The sequence below is a fragment of the Papio anubis genome, chromosome 9 (assembly GCF_008728515.1).
Source record: "Papio anubis isolate 15944 chromosome 9, Panubis1.0, whole genome shotgun sequence".
NCBI lineage: Eukaryota > Metazoa > Chordata > Mammalia > Primates > Cercopithecidae > Papio > Papio anubis.
The window spans coordinates 111,946,883-111,972,220 of NC_044984.1; the positions used below are offsets into that span (position 1 = coordinate 111,946,883).

The 25,338-nt window shown below is 42.4% G+C and overlaps 1 protein-coding gene and 2 long non-coding RNA genes across 7 annotated transcripts in view; 1 reads left to right on the forward strand and 2 right to left on the reverse strand.

Annotated features, from left to right (window-relative positions):
- The window catches only part of KSR2 (kinase suppressor of ras 2), a 497,446-nt gene that overhangs the window by 154,049 nt on the left and 318,059 nt on the right, over positions 1-25,338 (reverse strand). The window lies entirely within an intron of this gene.
- On the reverse strand, positions 20,462-21,059 carry LOC103876100. The gene is made up of 2 exons (XR_635185.3): positions 20,689-21,059; positions 20,462-20,549 (listed from the first exon to the last, which is right to left on the reverse strand). It is a non-coding gene; the product is annotated as an uncharacterized LOC103876100 (long non-coding RNA).
- Positions 21,176-24,125, forward strand: LOC103876099. Its single transcript, XR_635184.4, has 3 exons — positions 21,176-21,263; positions 23,091-23,150; positions 23,907-24,125. It is a non-coding gene; the product is annotated as an uncharacterized LOC103876099 (long non-coding RNA).

Consider the following 25,338-nt stretch of genomic DNA (forward strand, 5'->3'; position numbering starts at 1 on the left):
TCACATGCTCTCTCTTGTCTACCACCACGTAAGACACGCCTGCTTCCCCTTCCACCATAACTAAGTTTCCTGAGGCCTCCCCAGCCATGCAGAGCTGTGAGTCAATTAAACCTCTTTTCTTTATAAATTATCCAGCCTCTAGCAGCTCTTTATAGCTGTATGAAAATGGAATAATACAGCAGTAAAGAAGAAAGATTAAAAGCACAGGATCTGGAATCAGATTTTGGCTGACTCTACCACTTACTAGCCGCATTCACATAGGCAGGTTATTTAACCTCTCTGTGCCTCAATCTCCTCATCAGTAGCATGAGGATAATTACAGTATGTGCTTTATAGGGTTGTTACAAGGATTTCAATGATATAGGCAGAAAAGGGGCTGGTATAGAATTTAGTTATTGAATCCATATATAAGTGCACGTCAGCAACACAGACCTTCTCCTGTAATTTAGTTAATGGTATTATACCAATGCCATTTTCCTGTTCAGGTAATATACTGTGATGATATAAGACAATATCATTGGGAGAAACTGGGTGAATAGTACATAGGAACTCTATACTATTTTTGCAACTTCTTGTGAGCCCAAAATTATTTCAAAATAATACATATTTTTTAAAATTTCAAAACCAAAGATAAAAATCATAATCATAATGCAGACCTTCTCCCCATGAGCCAACCTCTACCACTGTCACCTATAGCTCCATGCTTTAGCTGCATAACACAAATTTGCAAATGATAAAAGATAAAGGGACCAGCCACATTCCATGGGCACCTTACGGATGCATTTGCACATCCTATTACATTAATTTAGGGAGCTAAGGAATAATCTCACTGAGCACATGAAAGTTATGTAACTGCTTTGACCTCACAAGCAAGATGGCACCAGTTGGCAAACGCTTGATGGAGCAGTTGATGGGAGAATTTGAGACCATTTTCATCAGTGACTCCCAGTGTGACCTTAGGCATATCTCCACATCTCTCTGCACTTCTGTATTTTGTTTTTTGTTTAAGTATGGTGGAAAAGTGCCTAATCCTTTTGGGAATCCAGGATTTGGGATGTGATTCACTCAGGATTAAATCATCATTTCCTGCATCTTATTTTACATAATTCAAGAACTCAGAGAGTCAACACTGTTGAAATTTACAATCAGCCTTCACAGACTCTGTACTCAAAACATCTGCAAAGCAAAAGAAAGAGTCTCTCTCAGAGAACCTCTTTGATAAGACAATAAAAGTTACTTTATTCAACTGGCATCTTATTCTCAATGAGCCTATTTGTGCAATTTCAGTGTTGTGCAATTTAGTTATCAAGGTTCTTTTTTCCTGTCCCTGGCAGACAAGGTCAAGCACGATGTGCATGTTAACACCTTCCACTGCCTTAAGCAAAGGTAACACCAGGTCTAACCTACACTGGTTGGAGAGATTCTCCACACAAAATATTGTGGAGAGATTTTTCTGCACAAAACTTCCAGGTCCACTCTATGCCATAAAGCTTCAATTCAATAGGATTTCTAGAATCTTGAATTGTTTAGAAATGTCATTTACTCCACTTTTAGGAATAAGAGGAGATAATTTCGCAAACCCATCCAAGCCGTTACACACTCAATAGATATTTCCTGAACCCCTTTTATATTCCATATATGGTGCTGAATGCCAGAAATATAAGAAGCAAAGCATGAATACTGACCTCTTGGAATGCACTGTTGGGTCTGAGAAAAAGACAAATAGCCCTAAAATGATAGCATATTGAGGTAGGCGTGCACGCCAATGGAGGAAGTTTAAGGTAGTGACTCAAAGCACAGGTATTAAGAGTCAGAGCTGACATGAAAACCAGACTCTGCTGGCTGCTGGTATGAGGCTCAGGGGAAGCTTTCCCACTTCTTTGAACCTCATTTTCCTCTGCTTAAATTTCATAATGCAGATCTGATAATGTGCTTGGCACATAGTAGATACCAATGGACACTCAGAGGTGGATACCAGTTAAATTCCATAACAATATCTCACATTTACACATTTACTTACTTATGCCTTAGGTTTTATATAATTATTATACTTTAAGTTCTAGGGTACATGCGCACAAAATGCTGGTTTGATACTTAGGTATACATGTGCAATGTTGGTTTGCTGTACCCATCAACTTATCATTTACATTAGGTATTTCTCCTAATGCTATCCCTCCCCCATCCCCCAACCCCTGACAGGCCCCAATGTGTGTTGTTCCCCACCCTGTGTCCAAGTGAACTCATTGTTCAATTCCCGCCTATGAGTGAGAAGATGCGGTGTTTGGTTTTCTGTCCTTGTGATAGTTTGCTCAGAATGATGGTTTCCAGCTTCATCCATGTCCCTGCAAAGGACATGAACTCATCCTTTTTTATGGCTGCATAGTATTCCATGGTATATATGTGCCACATTTTCTTAATCCAGTCTATCATTGATGGACATTTGGGTTGCTTCCAAGTCTTTGCTATTGTGAGTAGTGTTGCAATAAACATACATGTGCATGTGTCTTTATAGTAGCATGATTTATAATCCTTTGGGTATATACCCCGTAATGGGATTGCTGGCTCAAATGGTAATTCTAGTTCTAGATCCTTGAGGAATTGCCACAGTGTCTTCCACAATGGTTGAACTAATTTACACTCCCACCAACAGTTTAAAAGCGTTCCTATTTCTCCACATCCTCTCCAGCATCTGTTGTTTCCTGACTTTTTAAGAATTGCCATTCTAACTGGTGTGAGATGGTATCTCATTGTGGTTTTGATTTGCATTTCTCTGATGACCAGTGATGATGAGCATTTTTTTCATGTGTCTGTTGGCTGCATAGATCTCTTCTTTTGAGAAGTGTCTGTTCATATCCTTTGCCCACTTTTTGATGGGGTTGTTTTTTTCTTGTAAATTTGTTTGAGTTCTTTGTAGATTCTGGATGTTAGCCCTTTGTCAGATGGGTAGATTGCAAAAATTTTCTCCCATTCTGTAGGTTGCCTGTTCACTCTGCTGGTAGTTTCTTTTGTCATGCAGAAGCTCTTTAGTTTAATTAGATCCCATTTGTCTATTTTGGCTTTTGTTGCCATTGCTTTTGGTGTTTTAGTCATGAAGTTCTTGCCCATGCCTATGTCCTGAACGGTATTGCCTAGGTTTTCTTCTAAGGTTTTTGTGGTTTTAGGTCTAACATTTAAGTCTTTAATCCATCTTGAATTAATTTTTGCATAAGGTGTAAGGGATCCAGTTTCAGCTTTCTACATATGACTAGCCAGTTTTCCCAGCACCATTTATTAAATAGGGAATCCTTTCCCCATTTATTGTTTTTGTCAGGTTTGTCAAAGATCAGATGGTTATAGAGGTGCGGTGTTATTTCAGAGGCCTCTGTTCTGTTCCACTGGTCTCTCTCTCTGTTTTGGTACCAGTACCATGCTGTTTTGGTTACTGTAGCCTTGTAATATAGCTTGAAGTCAGGTAGCGTGATGCCTCCAGCTTTGTTCTTTTTGCTTAGGATTGTCTTGGCAATGTGGGCTCTTTTTTGGTTCCATATGAACTTTAAAGTAGTTTTTTCCAATTCTGTGAAGACAGTCACTGGTAGCTTGATGTGGATGGCACTGAATCTATAAATTACTTTGGGCAGTACAGCCATTTTCATGATATTGATTCTTCCTATCCATGAGCATGAAATTTTCTTCCATTTGTGTCTTTTATTTTGTTGAGCAGTGGTTTGTAGTTCTCCTTGAAGAGGTCCTTCACATCCCTTGAAAGTTGTATTCCTAGGTATTTTATTCTCTTTGCAGCAATTGTGAATGGGAGTTCACTCATGATTTGGCTCTCTGTTACTGGTGTATAGGAATGCTTGTGATTTTTGCACATCGACTTTGTATCCTGAGACTTTGCTGAGGTTGCTTATCAGCTTAAGGAGATTTTGGGCTGAGATGATGGGGTTTTCTAAATATACAATCATGTCATCTGCAAACAGGGACAATTTGACTTCCTCATTTCCCAATTGAATACCCTTTATTTCTTTCTCTTGCCTGATTGTCCTGGCCAGAACTTCCAACACTATGTTGAATAGGAGTAGTAAGATAGCGCATTCCTGTCTTGTGCCAGTTTTCAAAGGGAATGCGTCCAGGTTTTGCCCATTCAGTATGATAGTGGCTGTGGGTTTGTCATAAATAGCTCTTATTATTTTGAGATACGTTCCACCAATACCTAGTTTATTGAGAGTTTTTAGGATGAAGAGCTGTTGAATTTTGTCAAAGGCCTTTTCTGCATCTATTGAGATAATCATGTGGTTTTTGCCATTGGTTCTGTTTATGTGATGGATTATTACGTTTATTGATTTGCATATGTTGAACCAGCCTCGCATCCCAGGGATGAAGCCAACTTGATCATTGTGGATAAGCTTTTCGATGTGCTGCTGGATTTGGTTTGCCAGTATTTTATTGAGGATTTTCACATCAATGTTCATCGGGGATATTGGTCTAAAATTCTCTTTTGTTGGTGTGTCTCTGCCAGGCTTTGGTATCAGGATGATGTTGGCTCATAAAATGAGTTAGGGAGGATTCCCTCTTTTTCTATTGATTGGAATAGTTTCAGAAGGAATGGTACCAGCTCCTCTTTATACCTCTGGTAGAATTCAGCTGTGAATCCATCTGGTCCTGGACTTTTTTGGTTGGTAGGCTATTAATTATTGCCTCAATTTCAGAGTCTGTTATTAGTCTATTCAGAGATTCAACTTCTTCCTGGTTTAGACTTGGGAGGGTGTATGTGTCCAGGAATTTATCCATTTCTTCTATATTTCCTAGTTTATTTGCATAGAGTGTTTATAGTATTCTCTGATGGTAGTTTGTATTTCTGTGGGATCAGTGGTGATATCCCCTTTATCATTTTTTATGGTGTCTATTTGATTCCTCTCTCTTCTCTTCTTTATTAGTCTTGCTAGCAGTCTATCAATTTTGTTGATCTTTTCAAAAAACCAGCTCCTAGATTCGTTGATTTTTTGAAGGGTTTTTTGTGTCTCTATCTCTTTCAGTTCTGCTCTGATCTTAGTTATTTCTTGCCTTCCACTAGCTTTTGATTTTGTTTACTCTTGCTTCTCTAGTTCTTTGAATTGTGATGTTGGGGTGTCAATTTTAGATCTTTCCTGCTTTCTCTTGTGGGCATTTAGTGCTATAAATTTCCCTCTACACACTACTTTAAATGTGTCCCAGAGATTCTGGTACATTGTGTCTTTTTTCTCATTGGTTTCAAAGAACATCTTTATTTCTGCCTTAATTTTGTTATTTACCCAGTAGTTATTCAGGAGCAAGTTGTTCAGTTTCCGTGTAGTTGTGTGGTTTTGAGTGAGTTTCTTAATCCTGAGTTATAATTTGATCGCACTGTGGTCTGAGAGACAGTTTGTTGTGATTTCTGTTCTTCTACATTTGCTGAGGAGTGCTTTACTTCCAATTATGTGGTCAATTTTAGAATAAGTGCGATGTGGTACTGAGAAGAATGTATATTCTGTTGATTTGGGGTGGAGAGTTCTGAAGATGTCTATTAGGTCTGCTTGTTGCAGAGCTGAGCTCAGGTCCTGGATATCCTTAGTAATCTCCTGTCTCATTGATCTGTCTAATATTGACAGTTGGGTGTTAAAGTCTCCCATTATTATTGCATGGGAACCTAAGTCTCTTTGTAGGTCTCTAAGGGCTTGCTTTATGAATCTGGATGCTCCTACTGTATTGGGTGCATATATATTTAGGATAGTTAGCTCTTCCTCTTGAATTGATCCTTTTACCATTATGTAATGGCCTTCTTTTGATCTTTGTTGGTTTAAAGTCTGTTTTATCAGAGACTAGGATTGCAACCCCTGCTTTTTTTTTGCTTTCCATTTGTGTGGTGGATCTTCCTCCATCCCTTCATTTTGAGCCTGTGTGCATCTCTGCACATGAGATGTGTCTCCTGAATACAGCACACTGATGGGTCTTGACTCTTTATCCAATTTTCCAGTCTGTGTCTTTTAATTGGGGCATTTAGTCCATTTACATTTAAGGTTAATATTGTTATGTGTGAATTTGATCCTGTCATTATGATGTTAGCTGGCTATTTTGCTTTTTAGTTGATGCAGTTTCTTCCTAGCATCGATGGTCTTTACAATTTGGCCTGGTTTTGCAGTGGCTGGTACCAGTTGTTTCTTTCCATGTTTAGTGCTTCCTTCAGGAGCTCTTGTAAGGCAGGTCTGGTGGTGACAACATCTCTTAGCATTTACTTGTCTGCAAAGGATTTTATTTCTCCTTCACTTATGAAGCTTAGTTTGGCTGGATATGAAATTCTGGGTTGAAAATTCTTTTCTTTAAGAATGTTGAATATTGGCCCCCACTCTCTTCTGGCTTGTAGGGTTTCTGCTGAGAGATCCACTGTTAGTCTGATGGGCTTCCCTTTGTGGGTAACTCAACCTTTCTCTCTGGTTTCCCTTAACACTTTTTCCTTCATTTTAACCTTGGTGAATTTGACAGTTATGTGTCTTGGGGGCTCTTCTAGAGGAGTATCTTTGTGGTGTTCTCTGTGCTTCCTGAATTTGAATGTTGGCCTGTCTTATTGTGTTGGGGAAGTTCTTCCGGATAATATCCCAAAGAGTGTTTTTCAACTTGGTTCCATTCTCCCCATCACTTTCAAGTACACCAATCAAACATAGATTTGGTTTTTTCACATAGTCCCACATTTCTTGGAGACTTTGTTCATTTCTTTTTAGTCTTTTTACTCTAACCTTGTTTTCTTGCTTTACTTCATTAATTTGATCTTCAATCACTGATACCCTTTCTTCCACTTGATCAAATCGGCTACTGAAGCTTGTGCACACATCACGAAGTTCTCGTGCCATAGTTTTCAGCTCCATCAGGTCATTTAAGGTCTTCTCTACATGGTTTATTCTAGTTAGCCATTCATCTAATCTTTTTCCAAGGTTTTTAGCTTCCTTGCGATGGGTTCAAACATCCTCCTTTAGCTTGGAGAAGTTTGTTATTACTGATCTTCTGAAGCCTACTTCTGTCAACTCATCAAAGTCATTCTTTGTCCAGCTTTATTCCATTGCTGGCGAGGAGCTGCAGTCTTTTGGAGGAGAAGAGGCACTCTGATTTTTAGAATTTTCAGCTTTTCTGCTCTGGTTTCTCCCTATCTTTGTGGTTTTATCTACCTTTGGTCTTTGGTGTTGGTGACCTACAGATGGGGTTTTGGTGTAGATGACCTTTTTGTTGATGTTTATGCTATTCCTTTCTGTTTTTTAGTTTTCCTTCTAACAATCAGGTCCTTCAACTGCAAGTCTGTTGGAGTTTGCTGGAGTTCCACTCCAGACCCTGTTTGCCTGGGTATCACCAGTGGAGGCTGTAGAACAGCAAATATTGCAGAACAGCAAATATTGCTACCTGATCCTTCCTCTGGAAGCTTCGTCCCAGAGGGGCAGCCGCCTATATGAGGTGTCTGTTGGCCCCTACTCGGAGGTGTCTCCCAGTTAGGCTACACGGGGGTCAGCAGTCTGTCTGTTCTCAGAGCTCAAACGCCATGCTGGGAGAACCACTGCTCTCTTCAGAGCTGTCAGACAGGGATGCTTAAGTTTGCAGAAGTTGTCTGCTGCCTTTTGTTCAGCTATGCCCTGCCCACAGAGGTGGAGTCTAGAGGCAGTAGGCCTTGTTGAGCTGCGGTGAGCTCTGCCCAGTTCAAGCTTTCCGGCCCGCTTTGTTTACCTGCTCAAGCCACAGCAATGGTGGACGCCCCTCCCCCAGCCAGGCTGCCATCTAGCAGATGGATCTCAGACTGCTGCACTAGCAGTGAGCAAGGCCCCGTGGGCGTGGGAGCCGCCGAGCCAGGCACGGGAGAGAATCACCTCGTCTGCTGGTTGCTAAGACCTTGGGAAAAGCACAGTATTTGGGTGGGAGTGTCCCATTTTTCCAGGTAGTCTGTCACGGCTTCCCTTGGCTAGGAAAGGGAAATCTCCTAACCCCTTGCACTTCCTGGGTGAGGCGATGCCCTGCTCTGCTTTGGCTCGCCCTCCGTGGGCTGCACCCACTGTCCAACCAGTCCCAATGAGATGAACCAGGTACCTCATTTGGAAATGTAGAAATCACCATCTTCTGCATCGATCATGCTGGGAGCTGCAGCCCAGAGCTGTTCCTATTCAGCCATCTTAGAACGCCTTCTATGCCTTTGGTTTATGTCAGAATATACTTAAAACTGCTTACATTCATACATTACAGCGGAAAAAAAAGGGGTTTTGTATCATCTAATGAGAAAACTGGACAAGAAGGAAACAAGAGTAAGAAAAAAATGTGAAATCAAAAGGGAGAAAAGAACACAAAATCTATGCTGACAACTGCAATAAGTTGGCCACAGATTTGATTTTGAGCTCCCTCGTGATCACAGCAAAAAGGAAAACACATCAGTTATCTGACTCAGTCACTAGTTCCATAATGTGCAAAACAAGAGTGCATGAGAATCAGAACTCTTTCTGTTCCTGACATCAGAAATAAATTACTCCTATATGTCCTCAACAGGACGCTAGTTACTATAGCAATCAACATCCTCAACAACTCTTGGAATTGTCTTAAAATATCCTTTAATTAATAGTGAGGAATATAAGAACCAAGGTGTAAGTCTGTGGAAATAGTTCAATGAGAATTTAAAATATTCCAGCTCTGGCATCACCCAAAGACTAATTCTGGCATAACAAGAAGAGTTGTACATATCCTCCATAAAGTCTACTCCCATCAGTCAACCTTTAGCAAAACAAGCATCAGCAAGTCCCCTCCAAGTGGCCTGCCAGGAGCTTTGCCAAGGATGCTACCATTTGCTTTATTGTTCAGCCTGCTGGACTCATGCAGAAGTGGGTCATGGGAGTGCTCATGGACAGGCCAACAGGACCATTCTCAAGTGGCTTTGGATTCCTCCCCCCACAGAAGAAGAAGCAAGAAAAATCCCTAGGGTCTAAGGAACAGGTGCTGCACATGCCTAATGTCCTCCCACTAGTGACATCTCTCAGCAGCCCAGTGATTCTCATTTGTGGGAACACTTATCTAACAAACTGCAGGCCAACAGATGACACGTACTGTAGATGCTCGTGCAAAAGCCCTGGGGTTGAAGACAATATGGTGGTATGAGGAATGGCAGTAGGGGAGGAAAGGAAGAAAATGTATGTGTGCATGTGTATGTGTGTGCACACGTGTGTGCATGTGTAAAGGAAGAGGAGTTGGAAGGGTGGCAGAGATTGGTGCAAAATGAACACAGGCACTAGTGCATACAGAGCCTAGTGTGCCAAGGACTGAGTTTTGTACAGCCATGGAAGGATTATAAACAGAGGCTACCTGATCGGATTTGCCTTTTCAAAGATCTTGTCATCTGCATAGTGGGGAATTAATTGGAAGAAGGCAAAGGGAAAGGAGGAGTTAGGAGACTGGGCAGTGGTGATGGCTCTGACCCAGCAGTGGAAAGTTGGATGGAGACAAGTGATTTGAGAGCTAATTAGGAAGTGCAAACTGGCAGAGATTAGGGACGCAAGGTTCTCTGGGAGTTGCAGTCATTGAATAGATGAAAGGGATTGGGACCGACGAGTGGTACCAATGGGTGGTATTGATGGGTAGAGAAACTGGGGACTGGGGTTACATCCTCTGCAAAAAGCAGGAACCCTGTTGATAAAGGACAATGGTACTGTTTCCTCTGGGTATAGATTCTCCGAAGACCTGAGGATTCACAATCCAAGCCAATGAGCTCTGTGAGAAATAAAAATGCTCCCCAAGCTGACAAGAGGCTGGCTGTAGAGTAAGATTCTCAGTAAATATTTGTTGAACAAGCCAGGCGTGCTGGCTCACACCCATAGTCCCAACACTTTGGGAGGCTGAGGCCAGGAGTTGAAGACCAGCCTGGGAAACATAGTGAAACTCTGTCTCTGCAAGAAAAAAATTTTAAATTAGCCAGGCATAGAGGCTTGTACCTGTAATCCCAGCCTCCTGAGAGGTTGAAATGGGAGGATCACTTGAGCCCAGTGTTTGAGGCTGCAGTGAGCTATAATCACTCTACCGTACTCCAGCCTGGGCAACAGAGTAAGATTCTGCCTCTAAATAAATAAATAAATAAATAAAAATTTGTTGAGTGATTAAATGAATGGCTGAGTCAGTTGCTGCCAGAGAGATGCAGTTTTCAAACAGCGAGCCTATATGATGGCCTGACCTCCTGTAACTACTTCTGTGCTTGAAAACTATTTTAGACTTTTATTTTACAATTTCATGATTCTTCTTTGTGATTATCATAAATCTAGGTCTTTTATTTCTCCATCAGAGAAACAATCTTGACTTTTATCTACATTTTTCATGCCTAATTATTTTTCTTCATCCATATTCCACTGTGCTAAGTATTATGATAACATAGCTAGATAATCTTTAGTCGGTTCCTTTTCAAGCATACCAAGAGTTCATTAACAACCAGAATCCAAATGAAACCCCAGTGTTTGTTATGTACTGATCAATAGGAAGAATCAAGTGACTTCAGGGTAGAGCAGGGATAATTATCATTATTTATCATATGAAATAATACACAAAAAGTACTTTAAAACCAAAAGCAGTATGCAATATGTGAGCTGTTATCATCATTCATTAAACAAAATTGCAAAGTATAAAGTCCCCATAAAACATTTATTTTGAGCAGCAACAAGTTCCTGGTATACCCACAAAAATAAACTAGTTGCAAATATATTCCTGGTAGCAGGATGGAGTAATACAGTACAAAAGATCATTAACTAAAAGTCAGAAATATAGGAAGTCAGCTGCCAAAATTCTGACAATTTTTTTCATAGCTGTCCAGGAATTTTGGCTAGAATTACTAATAGGAGAGCCTAGTTGTCTAATAAGACCATTCTCCGTATACAGCAGTAAACTACATTATTCAACAACTTCATTAAACCAGTATTGAGTCCTGTTAGATGCCAGGCTGTAAGAGAGTGCTTATGGCTCTAGTCCTATGCCTTTTTTTTTTTTTTTTTTTTGAGACAGAGTCTCGCACTGTCACCTGGGTTGGAGTGCAGTGGCGCAATCTTGGCTCACTGCAACCTCCGCCTCCCAGGTTCCAGTGATTCTCCTGCCTCAGCCTCCAAGTAGCTGGGATTACAGGTGCCTGCCACCATGCCCGGCTAATTTTTTTGTGCGTTTTTAGTAGAGACAGGGTTTCACTATGTTAGCTAGGCTGGTCTCAAACTCTTGACCTCATGATCCACCCGCCTCGGCCTCCCAAAGTGCTGGGATTATAGGCATGAGCCACCATGCCCTGCCACCTACTCCTTTTTCTAGCTTTTATTTCAGGTTCAGGGGTACATGTGCAGGTTTGTTATATAGGTAAATTGTGGGTCATGGGAGTTTGCTGTACAGGATTATTTCATCACTCAGGTAATAAGCATAGTACCTGCTAAGTTGTTTTTCAATCCTCTCTCTCCCACCCTCCACCCTCAAGTAGGCCCTGGTGTCTGTTGTTCCCTTCTTTGTGTCCATGGGTGCTCTATGTTTAGCTCCCAAGTATAAGTAAAAACACGCAGTATTTGGTTTTCTGTTCCTGCATTAGTTCACTTAGGATAATGGCCTCCAGCTCCATCCATGTTGCTGCAAGGACATGATCCCATTCATTTTTATAGTTGTGTAGTATTCCATGGTGTACATATACCACATTTTCTGTATGCAGTCCACCGTTGATGGGCATTGAGGTGGATTCCGTGTCTTTGCAATTGTGAACAGTGCTGTAATGAACTGCTCTATTTTTAGTTGTAGGAGAGCTTTCATCCAATTATTCCAAGGGGGAATAAAGTCATTCAGGTACAACTGTTAAAAGGCTGGAACATACCCCTTTTTCATGGCTACTGGAAATAGTGATTCGGTTTATCAAAAGACATTTTTCATCAACTCCTGCCTTCATAATGTTACTTAAGTTACGATGTTCACTGTCCTCCAGTGATGTGGATTTCTTTTCAATTCTCTAAATATTGCCAACCTCCTTCCTGCTTCAGGTCCCTGGAAGTTCCACTTCTCTCTGCTGAGAACACTCTTCTTCTGGTTCTTCTCACATCTGACTCCTCCTTAATCTTCATGTCTCAGCTTGAATGTCTCCTTCTCAGCGGAGCCACCAGGAACAGGTGTGCAGGTTGTGCCTTGCCCAAGGCCTCCTGGGTCAGGGGAATATCAGTGCCCCAGAACTACTATAACAGAGAACAACAAACTGTGTGCCTTAAAACAACAGACATTTATTCTCTCACGGTTCTAGAGAAGTCTGAAATCAAGATGTTGACAGGACTGGTTCTTTGTAGAGGCCCTAGGAAGGATAAATCCCATGCCTCTCTTCCATCCCCTGATAGTTGCTGGAAATCCTTGGCTTGTGGCTGCGTAACTCCAATCTCTGTCTCTGTCCTCACCTGGTCTCCTTCCTGTGTGTCTCTCTGTGTCTTTTTGCAAGGACATCAGTCATTGGGTTTAGGGCTCATTTAATCCATTGTGACCTCACCCTAACTCATCACATCTGCAAAGACCCTATTTCTGTTAATAAAATCACACTCTGGAGTTCCTCATGGACATAAGTTTTGGGAGGATGCTACTCAACCCAGTACAGGCAGACAAATTGGAGGTGGGATTTCATCTGCACTGTGCTCCCCCAGACATGCCCCAGTGTGGGGTGATGCTGTCCAGGGACGTATGTTTTTCTAACTGATGTTATATGGACCAGGCAGCCCTGCCTGACTCTGCTTCACATAATTTTGGAACTATCTGGATGATTTGTTTTCCCATTTCCTATCTGGCAATCACTCCATGAAGGCAGATGCTGTGTGTGTCTTACATACCCAGAGCCTAGCCCAGCCCCTGGCGTGTGGTGGGTGATCCATGACTATACATCGAATGAATGACAGTTCAGGTTCTATCCAAGAGTCAGCAACCAAGGTCCAGCCTTGACCTCTTAGCTTATCCCATAACAAACCCCTGTCCACAGAAGCCAAAAAGAAAGGTAGCTCTGATCAGGTAGGAAGAGGGAGGGAGCCTCATTTAAAGGAAAACTACACGCACTGAATTGGTTTGAAGTTGTTATTCATCTAATGGAGGAGAAAGACAAAATGTGCAAGACGGAGCTTCAAAAAACCATTGCATGCATCAGATCCTCTGTAGAATCTGAAAGCCCCCGAGTCTATCTGGCACTCCTCAAGTACCAAACTTCCACAACACCCATGAATTCAGTCAGTTGCCAGATCAAAATTAAAACAAGAAGAAAATTCACTCCAAGCAAAAAAGGGCTAGAGTGAGGTGCCCCCAGGATAAAGCCTGATGGGAGTCATCCTTTTCCCAGGTTCACACACAGAAGCGAGGAAGAATTGCCCTCTTGGGTGGCACTCCCATGGCTAAGAGAACCGGCCACAGGGAAGCAATGTCATTAGGCAGGAATCAGGGCCGGATGCCATCAGACAAGCCCTGTTCAGCATTCAGAACTCCAGAGACAACTGGCCTGCCCTGAGAAATCTGAAATCAACCAGGATTACTTCTGAGTAAATGATATTTTTCTTGGCAGGGAGAATGTAAATGTTGAGAAAAATCACATTCATCTTCCTGGGAAACAGAGTAGGGTCCAGAAGGCAGACCCTCTGGCTACCCCGAAGATGGAGATGTGAGAGAAGTTATCCAGCCTAAGCCCACCCAGCAGAGGTTCGGGAGGCCCAAATGCAGTGGCTTCAGACACCTGAGCCCTGGATTGTCAAGGAGGCAATGCCACATATAAGACCTGCCCAGGGTATTGTGGAGGCTGTTGTTCTAGCCAATCAAACATCCGTACACAGCAAATTGCAGGTTACCCCATGGCCAGTCTCCCAGCATGGAGGTTCTCTGGAAAAGTCAGAGTTTGCTGCTAAAATTCAGGGGCAGAAGGAAACAAGCCTCCTGTCCCCTCATTCATGATAAGGACTTGCTCTTTCCTGTCTTCCCCACAGCCAGACTTTTTCTGCTATTATAAACACCACTAAAAATAATGGACTACATACATAAAGGGGCAGAGGAAAGAAACACCATATATTTTAAATAACAAAGGGAGGGTAGGTGATTATGAAGTGATTAAAACTAAGAGCAAACTAAAAGAGATGAATAACCTAGAAGTTAAAAAATGAGTTAGAATTCCAATAAATAGAAGGCATTAACTGTTTTTCCTCTAACTAGTGAGATAAAAGAAAAGGAATTTAAAATAACTAAGATTGCCAGTCAATGAAGCCAAAATTTAAAAGACCAAAGGCAAAAGAGATAAAAGGTTAAGATAAATGGTTTAAACCCAAGAGATGATCAGTATAAAATGCCAAAGTAAGTGATGGGTTTAAGGATTAAGAAAAAAAGAATAGAAAATATAATTTTTTTCAATGAGATAAATATTTTTAATCAAGGTTTACATTTTGGAATACTTTCAGATTTACAGAAAAGTTGCAGAGATAGTACAAGAGAGTTCTCATATACCCTCACCCAGTTTTCTGTAATATAACCTCTTACCTAACCACAGTACATCTGTCAAAACAAAGAAACCAACATTGGTATGTTACATTGTTGTTGTTGTTGTTGTTGTTGTTGAGACAGAGTCTCGCTCTGTCGCCTAGCCTGGAGTGCAGTGGTGTGATCTCAGCTCACTGCAACCTCCACCTCCCAGGTTCAAGCGATTCTCCCACCTCGGCCTCCTGAGTAGCTGGGATTACAGGCGCACGCCACCATGCCTGGCTAATTTTTGTATTTTTAATAAAGACAGGGTTTCTCCATGTTGGCCAGGCTGGTCTTGAACTCCTGACCTCAGGTAATCCACCCGCCTTGGCCTCCCAAAGTGCTGGGATGACAGGTGTGAGCTACGGCGCCTGGCCAGTATGTTACTACTTTTAAATGCTAGACTTCATTTGGATTTTACTCATTCCACTAATGTCTTTGTCTATTGTAAGATCCATTCTAGGATACTACATTTCATTGAAGAGAGGAATATTCCACTGCTGGGTATATAATCAAAACAACAACAAAAAAGAAATATCAGTATATCAATGAAATATCTGCACTCCCATGTTTGTTGGAAAAATAGTTAAAACATAAAAAAATTAAAATAAATCTTATGTACTCCAAATATATATACATGGATATATATATATATGAATTTTATAAGAAAACATTTAAGATCATCCAGGTAGATATGAAAGAGGAAAACTGAAATAGAGAAACCAGTCACATCCAAGAGAATAGAATAGGGAGTACAGGAACAGTCCTGAGTGAAGGTAGACACCTGATCAATGACAGGTTGACATGACAGATGAGTAGAGGAAGGAAGGTTATTCAATAAATGCCACTAGGCAACTGGTTATTCATCCGGAAAAAAAATAAGGCCCTAACTTATACCATATTCTGAAATCAATTCCAGGTTGATTAAGAACTTAAATGTGAAAGGCAAAACTTCACAACTTTTTAGAAGAATATATAGAACAATATGTTTATGACCTCAGGGAAGAAAGAATTTGTTAAATAACATTTTTTTAAAAGTAGACACCATAAAGGAAAGAAATGATACATTTGACTGCATTAATGTTAAGAACCCCTATACATCAAAAGAGACAATAAAGAAAATAAGAAGGCACACCACAAACCAGCAGACATTTGCCACATATATACCAAAGCATTAGAATTCAGAATACTTTTTTAGTTTCTAAAAGTCAATAGGAAAAAGAGAGGCAATTTAATAGGAAAAAATGGCAACTCACAGAGATATTTCACAGGTAATGAAATCTAAGAAGCCAATAAACTTGTGAAAAGACCTTCAACTTCATCAGCAATTAGGGAAATGCAAACTGAAATTAAACTGAGGCACCATCTCCTTCTCGCCTCCTTGCCATAAAAGTTAAACAGCCTGGCCAAATGGAAGTCAGCAACGATGTGGAGCAACCTAAACAAAGTTGGTGAGCATATAAATTGATGCAACAATTTTGTCAGCCAATTATACATCATTTGTTCCAGTAGTTCTCAACTGGGGGTGATTTTGACACCCATCCCCACCCCGGGGCACATTTGACAATGTCTGGAGAGATTTTGGTTTCATAAGTATGTGTGTAGGTGGCAGGGGAAGAGTGCTACCAGCCTGTAATGGTAGGTGCCAAGAATGCTGCTATACATCTTGCAAGGCTCAGGGTAGCCCCTACCACAAAGAATAATCCATTTCAGTTGTCAATAGCTCTGAAGTTGAGAAACTGATCACATCCAGTTGCAGATGTGCAGACTCTCAGACCAAGCAGATCTATTTCCAGGAGCATTTCCTAGCTTGATATTTCCAACACTTTTCCTGATAAAAATTAAGAAGGGCACTTGTATCAATGGCTAAATCTCAGTCATGTCCCTGGGAAGGCTGATTCAAGAGGCTAGAAATGGGACCCAGCAATCAGTTGGTTTTTTTTTTTTTTTTTTTTTTTTTTTTTTTTGACGGAGTCACTCTGTTGCCCAGGCTGGAGTGCAATGACAGGATCTCGGCTCACTGCAACCTCTGCCTCCCAGGTTCAAGTAATTCTCCTGCCTCAGCGTCTGTATTTTTACATAAATGCCTAAGTAATTGGTAACACCAGAGAAGCCTGCAAAACTGTCCTAAATGCTCAAGTGTGCAAGAAGAATGTCCAAGAATGCCTCAAGGTAAAAAATACATACATACATACATACATACATACATACATACATACATACATAAACAGAAAAAACGGGAGAGAATCCAAATGTCTTTCAACAGAGGAATGCTTACATTAATGGTGGTCTATTCATAGAATGAAGTGTTACTATATTTCCTGTACTCTAATAGGACATTGATTGAAGTACATCACTAATTTACGAACCACTAAGATAAAAAGAGGCTGCCAATTAATCTAGGACACACTGCTTTCTCATACTTAACATTTTTGCCTAAGTGTCATCTTAAAATCTTGTTCATTTATTTAGATACATTTTATCATATATTATGCTGCTCTGTTCCCATGTCTTCCTGCATAGACAATATTATAGGTGATTTTTTGTTTTAATGCCAAGTTACAGTGTAATAGTTTTGAAGTCCTTTTAAATTCTAGTTAAACTCATGTAAGATCAACAACGAGTAACAGGACTGAAGTGATAACATGAAGAGCCATGTCCGTGGGCCCTAGATAGGCAGGCAGTGACAGCTACAGCACCCCCATGCTGGGCAGACAGCCACTGTGGGGTGCCACACAGTGCAATTCACAGCCCTATTTCAGAGATGCTGAACTGTTCACAGAGCCCTGAACGAATCTCAGAAACAATATTCAGGAAAAACAAAAAAGCTGCAGAATATGTGAAATATGACCTCATTTCTATGAAGTTCAAAACCATGCAAAATTAAAAGATATACTATTTAGGTACACATACATGAGGTTTCCCACAGGGGGAAGTAAGACCTGGTCAAACAAACTCAGGATGATGCTATCTCTGTGAGGAAAGGAAGGGGAAGGCAATCAGGAAATGCACATCAGGGCTTCCAGGAGCTTGTGATATTCGATTTCTCAAGTCCAAATTCAGGACTGAGCACTCAAGTGTTCATTTTATCAGGGCTGAGACTACCGTGAGGCAAGTGAGGTAAAACCTCCAGCATGAAATTTAAGGGGAAATCCAAAAAATTCAGGTATCAGGATAAAAATATTTTAATGCAATAATTTTTTAAAAATCGAAATGAATGACCCCCAAAACTCCATGATCAACAAAGTATGATTGATAAAGACTTTTACATAAAGACGGGATTTAGCCCTGCACCTACCTGACACTGCTTCACAGGGCACTCTCTAATCCCGGCCCTCATTCCAATAAAACTTTATTTTACAAAAACAGGCAGCTGGTTCACGTACATTGCCCACTTAGTTTTTGAAAATGTTGTATTAAAATATTTTCATCTTGATATATGAGCTTTGGGGCACCTCTTAAATTTTGCATCCAAGGCAAGCCTTTGTTCCCAGCCCCACCCTAGTCCTGGCCCTGCATTTTATCTTTAAAGTATACATATTAATAGATTATAAGCCTATACATATAAGCACAGACACACATATGCATGTATGTAGACACACTAATTTATTATTATTATTATTATTTGAGACAGAGTCTTGCTGTGTTGCCCAGGCTGGAGTGCAGTGGTGTGATCTCAGCTCACTGCAACCTCCATCTCCCAGGTTCAAGCAATTCTCGTGCCTCAGCCTCTCGAGTAGCTGGGATTACAGGTGCACAACACCGTGCCCGGCTAATTTTTGTATTTTTAGTATAAATGAGGTTTCACTATGTTGGCGAGGTCGGTCTCAAACTCCTGACTTCAAGGACTCCACCTACCTCGGCCTCCCAAAGTGCTGGGATTACAGGCGTGAGCCACCGCACCCAGTCATGTTGTTGTTGTTGTTATTATTATTATTATTATTATTTTAATATTTTACAGAAAGGGAAAGCCAGTGAGAAAACTCAAAACAATACTTGAGGTGGGAGATCTCTCCTATGGCACCCTCCCTCATGGTGGGAGAAATGTCCTCCTCAGATGTAGCCCGTCAATACCAGTAATATCAAGGGGCATTTCCCACCACAAACTCCAAACAGATGGGTCAGGAGCTTCACTGCAGCTTCTGCCAGCCTGGGGCAGGAACCTTCTCCACCCCCTCCCCCACAGTAGAATAGCTTCAACTTAGAAGCCACTCTGTCATGCATCCCAGAGCTTAAGCTTTGTCACAATGCTGCAGGGGAAGTGGAAAACTCCTCATTTTCCTGACGGGGAAACTGAGTCTCAGGAAGGTTGACAAACCCAGCCCACATTGCACAGCAAAGGGTGGCAGAGCCCGACTCCTTGGTGGTATGGAATCTATTCAATATGCATTCCATCATGGCCAATTGACGGGTGGCCTTTCTGAATCAAGACACACTTCACCTAGTTTACTATTACTTCAGAAACTGGGGTGACAAGAGGAAGCAAAGGGGGTTCCAATGAAGCTCTTTTTTTTTTCTTTTTTTTTGAGATGGAGCCCTACTCAGCCTTGAAGGCTCGCTCCGTCACCCAGGTTAGAGTGCAGTGGCACAATCTCGGCTCACTGCAGCCTTCACCTCCCAGGTTCAAGTGACTCTCCTACCTCAGCCTCCCCAGTTTACAGGCACATGCCGCCACACCCAGGGATTACAGGCACATGCCGCCACACCTGGCTAAATTTTGTATTTTCAGTAGAGATGGGGTTTCACCATGTAGGCCAGGCTGGTCTCAAACTCCTGACCTCAGGTGATCCACTTGCCTCGGCCTCCCAAAAGTGCTGGGATTACAGGTGTGAGCCACCCTGCCCAGCCTTGATGAAGCTCTTTTAACTGGGAAAATAGTTTCATCCGAAGAGCGTGTTCCTACAGTGTGGCAGGCAGTATAGATTCGTGCACTTGAGGTTGGGCAGCAGCAGCTGCAACAGTCGTGTCTAATTGGCTCCCAGCCCTTCCTCCTCCCTGGACTCCCGTGGACAGCACGTCTAGATTCCCCTCCATGGCAAACAGCCGCCCAGAGCAATGGACCATTTTGGGAAAGAGCATGGAACTCTTTACGGTCACTGGGGGGGTGATCACTCGAACACATTGACTGATGAGCAATTTCACAGCTGAGAAGAGCTCATGTCACTTCCCCCCAGAAGCACCCAGTTTACTCCCAGACTGATTATACAGTCACTGGGAAATGGACTCATTAGCACGCCACTCGCTAAGTCAAGGCTGAAGACATGCCCATGATAGACACTGTGTTAAGTCTCCTAAGCTGTTGTAACAAAGTGCCACAAACTGGATGGCTTCAAACCATGGAAATGCATTCTCTCCCAGTTTTGAAGGCTATAAGGTTTTTTGTTGTTGTTGGGTTTTTTTGGTTTGTTTGTTTTGAGATGGAATCTCACTCTGTCACCCAGGCTGGAGTGCAGTGGCACAATCTCGGCTCACTGTGACCTCTGCCTTCCAGGTTCAAGCGATTCTCCTGCCTCAGCCCCCCAGGTAGCTGGGAATACAGGCACGTGCCACCACGCCCAGCTGATTTTTGTATTTTTAGTAGAGATGGGGTTTCACCATATTGGTCAGGCTGGTATCGAATTCCTGACCTCAAGTGACATGACCTCACCTGCCTCTGCCTCCCAAGGCTAGAAGTTTTTATTTTTCAAGGTGTCATCAGGGCCACACTCCCTGTAAGACCATTAGTAGAATCTTTCCCTGCATCTTCCTAGTTTCTGGTGGCTGTCCTCGGCATTCCTTGACTGGCAGCTGTGTCATCCCAATCTCTGCCTTTGTTGTCACATGACTTCTCCTTGTGCACCTCTGCGTCTGAATTTCCTTCTTCTTATAAGGACACCAGTCATATTGAATTAAGGGCCCGCCCTACTCCAGTATGACCTCATCTTAACTTGCCTAATTATACCTGCAAGGACCCTGTTTCCAAATAAGGTCATATTCCAAGGTATTGGAGGTTAGGACTTCAACATATCTTTTTTAATGGGGGGCACAATTTAACCCATAGCAGACACACCTGTCAGGTAGCAAAAGTTGCCCTTGAAGAGAAGAATAGAAACAGCATGGTTTAGTGAGCACCTGAGGCTAAGGCTTGTGAGCTTCCCTCAGGTCTTAGATGAAAGCCTGGATACTAAACTAAAATCTGGGTCTGGCTCCCACCCACCTCTCCAGTCTCACCTCTAACATTCTCTCTCTGTTGCTTCATCCACAGAACCTTCTGCATTCCTGAAACCTGCCAAGTTCTTTCAGCACAGGCTATTCCTTCTGCCTTAAATGCACTTCCAACCCATTCCCATTCATCATCTGGCTGGCCCTGCTCACCCTTGAAGCCTTGCAGTTTAATGGCACTCACTCTTGGAAGCCTCCCCCGATCCCCAGCTAGATCAGGCATCCCTGTCCCCTCACCACTGCTGCTCCCCTGTTGTAGATTTCTGTAGCGTTCTGAACATGACTCTTAACACTGTCATAATCAGCCCTTTTGTATCTGTGTTCCCAGCAGCCTGGGTGTTCTATGAGAATGGAGATCTTGGACATTGATGCATCCGTTTCCTTGGTGTCCATCACAGGGGGTGAGCACTCAAAAAATATTTGTGATTGGAGGGACAGAAGGAGGAATGACTCTTGACGAGACAGGCTTGGAAGTTGTCCTAGGGGAAAAGTCATAGTTCCTGTATATTTTCAAGGCTTCCTTCAAGGTTCCAGAGCCAACTTTGTAGCATCAGAAAAAGCAGAAAAGAGCTCTGGACCTCAAGGTAAACATACCTGTCCCTGAATCTTTCCTCCCTCATTGTCGACCCTGAGAAAGCCGCTTAGCTTAGCTGCACCATGTTGTCCTCACTTACAAAAGGAGAAAATCAGACTCCACCTTCCCCCAAGGTTGTTACAAAGAAGACCATGCCCCTTGATACCTTACCAGGCTCTAAGCCATACTGGAGTTTGGGTGGACCTTTTTCATTTATCAATGATTTGCTGATCTTGTGATGACTGAACTCAAATAGGAATTAGAGGTTTAGGGAAAATACTTTCCTTCCTAGAGCCTTGAGTTTCCCATTTATAACATGCAAAGAAATTTCTAGGAGAAATAGGAGAGTAGTTTCCAAGTTGAGTTTTAAGGAGGTGTCTTAGGGGCCACTGTTGTTAGGGAATGGAAAGAAAGGAAGACCCACGGGATGGGACACCAAGCCCCCAGGCTCCATGTAACCCAGAATGATTCCACTTTTATCTGCTCATTCATATGCTGAGGTTTTAGACAGGATTTTTTTAGAAGAGAGGATTTATTGCTAAATAAGAAGAAAGTTTTAATATGCCAATCTAGAGAAATGGCTTCTGACTTGGATTTTATGCATCGGTGAAATTAATAAATAGGGGACTACTTAGAGTTAGCAACTTTTCTTTCCCAATAAGGACACTAAATCGAAACCATCAGCCGGGCATGGTGACTCACACCTGTGGTCCCAGCATTTTGGGAGGCCGAGGTGGGCGGATCACTTGAGGCCGGAAGCGTGAGACCAGCCTGGCCAACATGGTGAAACCCCATCTCTCCTAGAAATACTAATACAGAAATTAACTGGGCATGGTGGTGGGTGCCTGCAGTTCTGGCTACTCGGGAGGGTGACACAGGAGAATCGCTTGAACCCAGGAGACAGAGGTTGCAGTGAGCTGAGATCATGCCACTGCACTCTAACCTGGGAAACAGAGCAAGACTCCATCTCAAAAACAAAATAAAACAACAACAACAACAAAATAGCCATTTATCACTATCATCATTTCATTTTTAAAGGGCATTTAACACCAAAAAAGGATGCAGGATATCATCTTAAACTAAAAACTTGTTTATTAAGTGCACGAACATACTTTATGGAAACACTCACTACATTGCCATTATTTTCTCAGGTGGTTGGCAGTTGGCGAAAATCATCACCAGGTCCTAACCCTGGTCTGCAGACTGGTCTCTGTATCCTAATTCCACGAGTGCTCGTTAAATAGCCCCCCGATTCTGGGCCCAGCCTCAGAGACTGGGATCAGCAGTTATAAGATGGGAAAGAGATTCAAAGGCAGCGGATCCACAGAACCAGCATTTAGGAACGGCCAGAGCCTCCTCTTACTCTAAATCTTAGCTATGGGCTCAACAATTTTACTCTTAACACTACCGCATGATGCCTGACTTTGCATATCTCCCATAAACATCTGTTGAATGAATGAATGAATGAATGATCCTTGGATGGCGTGTGGCAGATGTTTTAGGCCCTCTGGACAGCTGTTGAAGCCTCCTCTTTGGCCTTGTCCCTACGGGCTGATCTGTCTGTTGTCCACCCCAGGAAGCACAGTTGTGTCTGTAGTTCATGCCTGCCTGGCCACTCACTGTCTCCACCTCTGCACATGTGGATTCAAGGGGCTGAGCAGCTGCCTTGGTGCCAGTTCAGCTGAAGATACAGCAAGCAGCCCAGATAATCTGACAGTAATCAGTGTGTTAGTAAGCAGGAACAGCACTGGTGAATTATGGCCCCAGCGAGGGCTCTGTACCTGTAAATTACACAGATCATATCACAGCCCCAAACCTGTCTTCTATTGATTTCTAGGGCTTGGATATGGTTTGAGATGAGAAGAAAAAGTTTGCAGCATCTACACTGAAGTCATAGGTATTCAGAAAATCCTACTAGAGTTTAGCTCCACCTATCTAGGACAGCAGCTGAATATGCAGGTTACTCCAGCAGGATCAGTGGTTCTTGATCTTGGCTGCATGTTGCAATCACCCAGGGAGCTTTAAAAAGTACTGACCCCCCGGACCCTATCCTCCAGGGGCTCTGATGTCATTGGACCGGAGTGCAGCCTGTGGATCAGAATTTTAAAATGCATCCCAGGTGATCTGAATGTGAAAACAAGTTTGGAAACCACTAGGCAAGAAGCACTTTCTTTTTGTTTCATGGTCAGCTGAAAGCCCATGGTGAAAGTGGGGAAAAGGGGGATTCCTGACACTCCCTGAAAGTACAATCTTGAGTAATCAGAAAGAGAAACACTCATCAAACAGGTTCATGCTCCTCTTTTGAATTAACAATCGTTCATATTCCCCCCTGGCCACTCCATGGGGGAAGAAACAAATGACAGCATGAATCACAGGTGCCCAACCCATGAACCAGTTGGTATTTACAGGCAGCAGTTGTTCTCGCGTGCTCACCATCCCTATTTGGGTAGTTACATCACCCTGGTCTTTGGAAATCCACTCCCCTTGATTGCAACCCAGTTGGTTCAGTGGAGTTGATTCACTCCATGGCTTCAAGAGTGGACCAATAACTTGGGCCACCGTTGGTTAGAGTGATCAGTTCAGGATAAACATGTATGTGTTCCCATGCATCTAATCAGAGCTAATACTGGGACTCTTTTACTGATACACTTAGAACTGTGAAGATGGAAGTTTGGAGCAGTCAAGGGCTACTATGAAGAGGGAGCTTAACTGGGAATAAAACTCACAAGGCTGTAAGACCAAGAAAGAGAAAGAACATGTGCTGATGACACTGAGCTCCTGGATCCAGCCATTCCTGATGCCTTTATTCTAGAAATGGATTTTGTTTTTCCAGTGCATGAACCATCATGTTCACTTGTATTTGCTGAAACGAGTATGTGGTGGTTCTCTGTTACTTATATCAGAAAAAGTTCTGACAAATGCAATCTTGGAGGCCTCCATGCCAGGTGTCCCTCTGCTGATAACAATCCCCACTCCTCTGCCCAAGTTCTATGGGATTTCCCAAAGGGAAAGAAGTTGGCTAAGTAAGAAATCTTCTCCTCTCTATAGACCCTTGAATCCCATCCTCAACCACCTACCTGCTCTCAGAATTAACTTTATACCCATGTACAAGTCATATTGTTCTTTGCGCAAACCTCAATTTCACAATCTGCCTCCCCACCCAATTTTCCTGGAAGCAAAATCTCTGACTGTTTGGAAGGGGTAGTGATGGAACAGTGTGGCCAATCTTAGATCAACGCCTTGGCTTCTCATGAGGGCTAAGCGTGAAATGTTCTCATCAAATACAGTGGGTGGAGAAGCCTCATCAAAAACCACTCTGCTTGAACTCTTCTTACAATTCCAAATATAGCACTGAAAACAATTATGTCTTCTGGAATGTGCGTGTGTGCGTGCGTGTGTGTGTACAGCTGTCCTTCCGTATCCATAGGGGGTTGGTTCCAGGACACCCCACATATACCAAACTCCAATATGTTCAAGTCCCTGATATAAAATGGCATAGTCTTCATATATTAATAACTTACACAAAGCCTCCTGTATACTTTAAATCACCTCTAGATTATTTATGATACCTAATACAATGTAAATGTTATGCACATAGTTGTTATACTGTATTGTTCAGGAAATAATGACAAGAAAAAAGTCAGTACATGTGCATTACAGACATAATCATCCATGTTTTTTCAAATATGTTAGTTCTGAAGTTGGTTAAATCCATGGATGTAAAATCTATGAATACAGAGGGCCAGGGCTATTGTCCTGCAAAGCTGAAAATACTTATTATTTGGCCCTCTGCAGCAGTAGCAGCTGACCCCATCCAGCCATTTCCAGCCCATAACTTGTAGTACTGGCTCACTGGGTCCTTGTGGCAGCTCTATGAGGCTGGGAACACTTACATCATTAGTCCCATTTTATAGATGGACAAACAGACAGGTGAGGTGGCACCTCTAAGGTGACCCTACTGCTCGGGACTGGGCTGAGGCAGAGCCCCTGTGCTTTCCACTGCATCCTGCTGATGCCTAATCTCAGAGGGTCCTGATATGCCCCGTTAGGGTGCCTGCCAGGACTAGCAGCCTCCCAGAAAGAGC